Source organism: Mustela erminea, chromosome 13 (genome assembly GCF_009829155.1).
Source record: "Mustela erminea isolate mMusErm1 chromosome 13, mMusErm1.Pri, whole genome shotgun sequence".
Taxonomy (NCBI): Eukaryota; Metazoa; Chordata; class Mammalia; order Carnivora; family Mustelidae; genus Mustela; species Mustela erminea.
In genome coordinates, this window is record NC_045626.1 from 57,386,869 (window position 1) to 57,395,436 (window position 8,568).

The following is an 8,568-nucleotide window of genomic DNA, read 5'->3' on the forward strand; positions in this document are numbered from 1 at the left end:
TCCCTCTGTTGGGTTAGGATTTGAACAATGGTGTGGCTACTGTAGTTTGTCTTAACAATTTGTCTCCCTGATTTTGTCTTATTTTATTTTTCCCCTCCCTTCCCCTAGTTACTCTGTTTTATTTCTTAAATTCCACATTACATATGAGTGAAATCACAGGATAACTATCTTTCTCCGACTTATTTCACTTAGCTTAATACCCTCTAGTTCCATCCACACCGTTGCAAATGATAAGAATTTTTTGATGGCTGAGTAATATTCCGTGTGTGTGTGTGTGTGTGTGTGTGTGTATTACTACATCTTCATCCATTCATGGAGGGGAGGGGGGTGGGAGGATGGGGTAGCAGGGTGATGGGCACTAAAAAGGGCCCTTGATGGAATAAGCACTGGGTGTTATTACAACTGATGACTCACTAAACTACCTCTGAAACTAATAATATACTATGTATTAATTGAATGAATTTAAATTTTAAAAAGCACCATTAAATTAAAATTTTTTTAAGTGTGAAAGAAAAAAATGATGTGGCTCTTTTCCTGTAGTGAATCCCGGTTTAAAAATGCATGGGGACGTCTGGGTGGCTCAGTCTAGTGTCTGCCTTCGGCTCATGTCATATCAGGGTCCTGGGATCCAGTCCCACACTGGGCTCCTTGCCCATCAGGGAGCCTGCTTCTCCCTCTACCTGCTGCTCCCCCTGCTTGTGGGCTCTTTCTCCCCCACTTCCTCCCTCCCTCTCTCTCTGACAAATAACTAAATATCTTTTTTTAAAAAATAAATTTGGGGGGCACCTGGGTGGCTCAGTAGGCTAAAGTCTCTGCCTTCTGCTCAGGTCATGATCCCAGGGTCCTGGGGTTGAATCCCGCATCCGGCTCTCTGCTCAGCGGGGAGCCTGCTTCCCCCTCTCTCTCTGCCTGCTGCTCTGCCTACTTGTGATCTCTGCCAAATGAATAAATATATAAATAATCTTTATAAATAAATAAATAAGTTTATTTATCTTTAAAATTAAAAAATAAATAAAAATACCTGATTTCTGTCTGTTTTCCTGATCGCCAGAGGGCGGGGTATTGGGTGTGGTCTCAGGAAACAGGCTCAAAGATGGGTTTAAGAAAACGTTTGCCCTAGGCATTTGCGGCTACTTCAGTGATCTGTGGCCTTTATATGAACAACTAAATCTTCACTCTTGTATCTGTGCCTGTCCGCTATAGTATCAACAGAAGCACCCTTGTTCAGTGGGGTAGTTTGGGGGTTAAAGGTAGGACTTTGCAAGATGTCTCTGTGCAGTTCACAGCTCTTGGCTTTCCTGAGTGTTCGGTACGCTCTTCCAACTTTTCCGGCTCTCGTTTTCCAGTATGCTTTTAGGGTTTTTCTCTGATCAGTAGGACTTTAGACAGTGTGATGAGGACTTCACGATGTCCTATCCTACAGTCCTCCACAGTTCTTTAGGGGCGGGTGATTCAATGTCAACTTTGTGAGCAGTTTTCTTGACTCACAGCCCGTCTTGCCCACAGTGATGGTCCATCATGTAAGAAGCGGAAACTCAACGTCCTCTTGGTTTTTAAAAAGGTCTCCCTCCTTTTGAAAAACAGCTGTAAACAACGCCATTATGTTTTTGCGGCTCATTGTCCTAGATGAGTGCCCATTTGATTCTCGGAAACTGAGATGAGTAGAGAGACCGGTGTAAAATTAATTTTTAGTTGTCTGCATAGGCAGAGAAGAACAAAGTCCGAGAAAGTACAAATAAGAATCACCTATCGCCCCAAGATCTATAGACGTTGTTAAGACCACAAAATCCTCACTGGTCTGTGAAGTAGACAGTAAACGAGGTTGGATTCACCTGCTTCGAGGTGAGTCAGCAGTGAATGAATTACTTCGAATGCAGGCGGGGAAGGTCGCGGTGCTTCTGTGCGTGAAAACCCTCCTCACTTCTGCCTCCTCCGTCCTGGTGCTTATTTCAAGTTTGGCAGGTGGTTTTTTTTTAATGGTTCAGATTTGAATATTAAAACGGAAGGTTGGTATTAGTGGATGCCACAATAAAACTTGAGCTTTTAGGCCAGGTTGTAAACAAAATACCTAACACTGGTTGTTGGTTTTGTTTGTTTGTTTTTTGTTGTTTGCTCGTTTTTTTTTTTTTTCAGGAGCAACTCTCAGGGGAGAGAGAAAGTACTTGTGTGGATCACCTTGATGGTATAACTGGGCCCACAGATTGCAGGTCAGTGTGGTCAGGACGTGGTTCGCAGCCCGTTACTTAGTTGCAGTACTGTAGTTGGCCGAGTTGAAATGGGTTGGGTGGTGGCTGTATGCCCAACACTGTGCCTGGGTGCTCCAGGGGGTACGCCAGAGAAATCAGACAGTCCCCGCCCTTGAGTCCAAATACAAGAGACAGGGACACCGTTAAACAACGAAGAGACTCCCGGGGAAAGCAGAGGAGGGAGAAGCCAAGGCCAGGATGGGAGAAGGTGGGGAGGTGGGGAGGTGGGGGGACAATTTCCCCCTCACCCTCAAGAATGAGTTGACTCTGAGGGCACCTGGGTGGCTCAGTCATTAAGCATCTGCCTTCAGCTCAGGTTGTGATCGCCGGGTCCTGCATCGCACTCCCTGCTTGACAGGAAGCCTGCTTCTCCCTCTCCCACTCCCCCTGCTTGTGTTCCCTCTCCTGCTATGTCTCTCTCAGTCAAATGAATAAATAAAATCTTAAAAAAAAAAAAGAATGATTTGCTATGGACTGACTGTTGGCCAGATAGTGTATCCAAAGAGCCAGGGAAACCTCTGGAAAAAGACCATGTAGTAAAACATGCACTGTTAGCCATTCCAATAGCTTCCTAAACACTTGGCTGCTTCTTGTAAATGTTTGGTGAAGACTGTTTTCATGATAGAACATAATTACTGGAAATACAGTGGAACTGTCTGCATGCATACAAAAAAAAAAAAAAAAAAAAGGAAAGTGTGTCTCATTCCAATACATTTGCAATGGTTACTGAAAAGAGTTCTGAAAAATCTGCCTCATATTTTTAGCAAGGGGAAGCTGATGCGTCTGATCTATTTGTAGACCAGCCAGCCCTGTTCCTACGGCTTAAATCAACCCTGTGACAAACCGAGAGGGTAAACAGCCCCAATTCATCTGCTATTGGTGAAACCAACTCACCGCACATGTCCAGTAAAAAGGAAAGTTCCTCACCATGCACACCCAGCGAAAACAACAGGCGGTCCCAAAGCTGTGAGAGTTTTGTCACGGCCACTGACCCACTGCCGGGGACTGGGTGTTTAGATCTCGGTGGACCACGCTTGACAACAGAATCCCTAGATTTCACTGGATTTCTTTCTTTAAAGAAATCACAGACCTTTCTGTGCTAGTCCAGATATGTTCAATAAATGCTTGTGATTAAATAGGTTACATTCCTTTATATTGGAGAAGAACGCGGGGTTGATAAGTCCAATCAGGGATGGCAGTCCAGAAGCCCTCCCAGGAAGACACTGGTCCCAGTATGTCTCAGCCCTCGGGCCTTTTCAGCTTTACCCTCTGGGTCAGCAAGTGAAGTCTAGGTTTGCCATGGGCCCCTCAACCCATGAAAGGACCTCTGCCCTAATTTGTTGGAATGCCCTAAACTCGGAAAAGCAGTTATTCAAGATTCAAAGCAGGAAGTTTTAATATATGAAGCCTGTTAGTTTGGATTCCCATCAAAGCGTAATCCATCATCCAACAAGTAGAAAGACCTGGTGACAGCTGGAGGGGGATGGCACCCGGCACCTGAAAGTTAGAAAGAAAAGGAGAGCAGAGACAACGGGACCAAGTTTGCATTTCCCTGCGTGGCTTCTGCCAGGCTGGGACAGAGGTGCCTCGCAGTCTCCTCCCACACAGAACCCCAAGGCCCAGGATGAATCCCATCCACCACCAAGCATCCCTCTTTCCTGTGAGTTCTCATTCTCGCTGCAGCTGGCTTGGCCCCTGGACCAAAAGTAGCTCCAATCTCCCCTTTGGGCAGATGCTCCTCTGTCCCCAGCTGGAGCTCCCACATCTCTCAGGGTCCTAGGATCGAGCCCCACATCAGGCTCTCTGCTCAGCGGGGAGCCTACTTCCCTCTCTCTCTCTCTCTCTCTCTGCCTGCCTCTCTGCCTACTTGTGATCTCTGTCAAATAAATAAACAAAATATTTAAAAAACAATCTGAGGGTTTTGAAGGGGCGGAGGGGTGGGAGGTTGGGGTACCAGGTGGTGGGTATTATAGAGGGCACGGATTGCATGGAGCACTGGGTGTGGTGTAAAAGCAATGAATACTGTTATGCTGAAAATAAATAAAAAATTTAAAAAAAAAAAAGAATACAGGCCCTTTAGTTTCAGAGCCACTGAGTTAACTGAGTCATATTGCTATGTAAGATGATAGCAGCTTACACCACTTTTAGTTGCAATGTTCCTTACTAACAGCTGAAAGTGTCCTCACTAACACCTCAGGGGTCGGTCCTCAGCCCAGTTTCCAGTGTATGCAGTCACTCGTGCCGAAGGCTCCAACCGTCACCTGGATACCGATGGCTTCCAAGTCTCTAGCCCAGACCCCTCATGTGCTGCAAATGCATAGATCAGGCTGTCTCCTGACACTTCCACCCTGGCTGGCCACAGACACCTCAAACTCAACTGACATTCATTTGAAACCAATATCACCTATTCCTAAGCCAGCCCCTCTAACCTGTCCCGTATTCTGTATCTCAGTGAAAGAACTACTATCTACCCCATTTCCCAGGTCTGAGACTTGCAGGCGGCTCTAGACCTCTCCCTTTTCTATCCTCCGTTTCCAGTTGGTCTTCACGCCCTATTGGACAGAGTCTTCTCTCTAGTCTGAATGATCTGAAGTCTCATGGTTCCTTGCTTGCATTCTTACAAGAGTCATTGGTTTGTATATACACCCTAATAATTATTCTTCTTGTCCTAAAAAAAAAAAAAAAAAACCTCTCAAGTCGAATATGACTATTTATTAATTCCTTTTTAATTTATTAAATTCTGAACACATTGAGAAATCCCATCTTGTCTAGAATATTTTCCCCAAGTGGAGGGATTTTTCTCCCCAGCTCTATCCAAGATTCAGAGATAGCTCCTTCCATCATTTGTTGTATTATTTCATCCATTTGAGCCTCAAGGAGATTTGGAACTTGTCTAGATCTGCAGAGTTAGCAGGGGGTAGAGCTAAGACCAAGCCCCAAGTCTTTAGACTCCTTGCAGCCTTCTCTCACAGTCTTTGAAAAGATTTAGTAACACTTTGGGTTAAATATATAGTAACATGTTCCTTGTCTATTTGTATTAACCACTCAATGGGCAATTTACTTCCTGCCACATTTCATGGGGAAGATGGCCCAAAAAGCTTGGTTCTTAGAATCATTATAGTTTTCTAAAAATCACTAATGTGATTCTAGAACAAACCCTGCCTTTAAATATCTTTTAAAAACAAGCAAATAGGGGCGCCTGGGTGGTTCAGTGGGTTAAAGCCTCTGTCTTCGGCTTAGGTCATGATCTCAGGATCTTGGGACCAAGCCCCACATCAGGCTCTCTGTTCAGTGGGGAGCCTGCTTCCCCCCATCTCTCTGCCTGCCTCTCTGCCTACTTGTGATCTCCATCGGTCAAATAAATAAATAAAATCTTTTTTAAATAAATAAATAAACAAAAACAAGCAAATAGAAAACAACTATTAAGATGGTGAATTTTTTTCCAACCAAATAATAATCATATTAATATAAACAGCCTAAACCTACAAATTAAAAGATAGAGATTGTCATATAAAAAACAAGACCTAACTATATGCTGTCTACAACAAACACATTTTTAAACATGATAAAGACAAGTAAAAAATCAAAAGATTAAAAAGTTACATCATGAAAACACTAACCAAAAGAAGTTGGATTGGTTATATTAATATCAGAAAAAGTTGATTTCAGAATAAGAAACATTATCTGGAAAAAAAGAGGAGCATTATATAATGATAAAGGAATGAATTCACCTAGAAGGCAACAATCTTCAACCTGCATGCACCTAACAACAGAGTTTCAAAATACATAAGTCAAAAATTGGTAAAACTGAAAGGAGGAAAAAAAAAAAAACAGACCACAATTGTGGTTACATTTCAATGATCAATAGGACAAGCAGACAAGAAAATCAGTGAGGTTATCAAAGACCTGAACAACAGCTTGACCAAACTGAACTCCATCCAAGAACAGAACATATATTCTTTTCAAATGTATATGAAACATTTACCAACATAGATCATAATCTGGGCCATAAAACAAACTTTAATAAATTCAAAAGAAAGGAAATCGGGGCACCTGGCTGACTCAGAAGAGAATGTGTCTCTTGATCTTGAGATCACAAGTTTAAGCTCCATGTGGGGTGTAGAGGTTCAATTAGCAAACAAAAAAACTTAAAAAAAAATTTTTTTCAGAGATTTTGTTTAAATAATCTCTATACCCAAAACGGGGCTTGAACGTACAACCCTAAGATCAAGAGTGGCATGCTCCACCAACTGAGCCAGCCAGGCACCCCAAACTTTAAACTTTCTTTAAAGAAGTAAATCATAGAGGCACCTGGGTGGCTCAGTGGGTTAAGCCTCTGCCTTTGGCTCAGGTCATGATCTCAGGGTCCTGGGATAGAGGCTCTCCATCAGGCTCTCCACTCATCAGTGGAGACTGCCCTCCACCTGCCTCTCTGCCTATTTGTGATCTCCATCTGTCAAATAAATAAAATCTTTTTTTAAAAAAAGAAGTAAATCACATACAGTATGTTCTCTGATCATAACTGAATTAAACTAGAACAATAACAGAAAATATCTGTAAAATCTCTAAATCGTTGGAAAATAAATACACTTTTAAACAACCCATGTGTCAAAAAGAAATAAAAAAAGAAATTTAAAAGCGTTTTAAATTGGGGCACCTGGATGGCTCAGTGGGTTAAGCCTCTGCCTTCGACTCGGGTCATGATCTCAGGGTCCTGGGATTGAGCCTCGCATTGGGCTCTCTGCTCAGCGGAGAGCCTGCTTCCCCTTCTCTCTCTCTGCCTGTCTCTGCCTGCTTGTGTTCTCTCTCTCTCTGTCAAATAAATAAAGAAAATCTTTTTTAAAAATTAAAAAAAAAAAATTTGAAATGAATGAAAATGCAAATACAACATATCAAAACCTGGGGAAGGTAGCTAAAGCAGTATACAGAAGAAAATTTAAAGCATGAAGGGCTTATATTAGAAAAGAAAGGAGGTCTTAGGTAACTGATCAAAGTTCTCACTTTAAGAAACTAGGTGTGGGGGAAAAAGCAAGTTAAACTCAATGCGAGAAGAGGAAACAAGTGATAAAGTTGAGGCATAAATCAGGCGCACCTGGGTGGCTCGTGGTTAAACCCTCCGCCTTCAGCTCAGGTCACGATCCCAGGGTCCTGGGATGGAGCCCACATCGGACTCTGCTCAGCGAGGAGCCTGCTTTCCCCCTCTCTCTCTGCCTGCCTCTCTGCCTGCTTGTCATCTCTGTCAAATAAATAAATAAAAATCTTAAAAAAAAAAAAAAAGGATGAGGCATAAATCAATGAAATCAAGAACATAAAAATAATAGGAAAAAAATCAATAAACCCAAAACTGTATTCATACAACTCAACAACAACAAAAAACAGACAACCCAATTTAAAAATGGACAAAAAATAGTCATTAGGGAAAAGCAACACAAAACCACAATGAGATACCACTTCACACCCATGTAAATGACTGTTACGGAAAAACCAAAATAACAGATGTTGGCTAGAATATGGAGAAATTGCAAGTTTTATGCACTGCTAGTAGGAATGTAAAATGGTACAGCCTCTGTGGAAAAGGGTATGGGGGATTCCTCAAAATACTAGATATGGAATTACCATATGATCCAACAATTCTACATTTGGGTTTATGACCCAAGAAGTGAAAGCAGGGACTGAAACAGATAATTTGCACATCCATGTTTATAGCAGTATTATTGAAAATAGTCAAAAGGTGGAAGTAACCCACCCAGCGCCCACTGTTGGATGAATGAATAAACAAAATGTGGTATGTGGTATATACATAAAATGAAATATTATTCAGCCTTAAAAAGGAGGGAGATTCTGACACATGTTACAACATAGAGGAAACTTGAAAACATTATGCTAAGTGAAATAAGCCAGTCACAAAGGACAAATACTGACATATAAATTATTCCATTCATACGGAGTCCCTAGAGTAGTCAAATTCATGGAGACAGAAAGTAGAATGAGAGTTACCAGGGCCTGGGGGAGGGGGAACAGGGAGTGAATGTTCAGCCGGTACAGAGTTTCAGTTGGGGAGGATGGAAAAGTTCTGGAATTGGATGGAGGTGACGGCTGCACAAGAGTGTGAATGTACTTGATGCCACTGAACTGTACATTTAATGACAGTTACTGTTAGGTCCGTTATTAAACGAAACGAGACTGAGACAAAGTGAAAGTTATTTAAAGCTTTATTTTATGTCAAGTATTAGAAGTCAGACTGATTTGCCAGGGGAATGAGACTGAAACAAAGTTAAAGTTATGCGAAGTTTTATTCTATGCCAAGCATTAGAAGTTAGAC